Source organism: Sesamum indicum, linkage group LG2 (assembly GCF_000512975.1).
Source record: "Sesamum indicum cultivar Zhongzhi No. 13 linkage group LG2, S_indicum_v1.0, whole genome shotgun sequence".
Classification (NCBI taxonomy): Eukaryota; Viridiplantae; Streptophyta; class Magnoliopsida; order Lamiales; family Pedaliaceae; genus Sesamum; species Sesamum indicum.
In genome coordinates, this window is record NC_026146.1 from 6,600,288 (window position 1) to 6,601,513 (window position 1,226).

The following is a 1,226-nucleotide window of genomic DNA, read 5'->3' on the forward strand; positions in this document are numbered from 1 at the left end:
TCTCTTACAGTGTTGAATGGGATCCCCATATCATATATCCAACGACAAAACTTTTGTACGGCATACTCCCTCATTTCTTCCTATTCTCACAATTTCCCACTATCTTTATTTTTTCTTTGTTTCACCACCTCATTAGCATCTTGAATGAAGTATAGGTCAATAGAATCTGTTGATCTTGGCCTTTTTGTTGCATTTTTGGTGCAACAGATTCAGATGAGCCTCCAAGGGAGATATCAAATAGCGCTTGCCATGACCAATATTTTTTTGCTCAGATTTTCACTACTCTTTTTCTTCAGCAATATCATCAAAATGTGGGATTACATTCATCTGCTCTTTCAGTTGTTTCTTTTTTGTCACATATTCTGATCTAATCTCAACTTTCACATGCTTTGGACATTTTGGACACGATTTGAAATTACGAAAACCATCAAAAGTTACACTTGACATTGTTTGTGTTGGTAGGATCAAGTAAGGATGAACAATTCCACCCTGGATCTTTTCAGTTTGAAGCTTCATACATTCTTAATTGAATAAGGATTAATCTGAAAATAAAATAAAAATATAAATTTGGATATATTATATGATAAAAAATAATTTAATTCATTAGAAAATAAGAGATATATATAGATTATAGTCTGAAAATACATATATTATTTTTAAAAACTCAGAACTTAAAATAAATAAATAATACTTATATTTTTTTCCTTGCAAAAATCAGATAAGCAATTTCAAAATTAAAATTTAAAGAATAAATAATAACTATATATATTGTATATATATTAAACTAAACACATAGTTGAATTATTGAACTTGAAGCATAACATAATTTATTCATTAAAACATATGAAAAGTGATAATTTTAATAAAGAAATATATATATATATATATACATATATAAAGATTATTGTATGAAAATACATATATTATTTTCAAAAAAAAAAATCAGAACTTAAAATAAATAAATAATACATATATTTTTTTCCTAGCAAAAATTTAGAGAAGCAATTTCAAAAATTAAAATTTAAAGAATACATATAACTATATATTATATTTATACTAAACTAAAAATATAATTGAACTACTGAAACTGAAGCATAGTAGACTTTAATCATTGAAATATATGAAAAGTGATCATTTTAATTTATATTTATACTTAATTAGACAAGTAAAGAACATTGAGTCAAAGACTACAAACAATTATATAGTTGCATAAACATCACATAAGT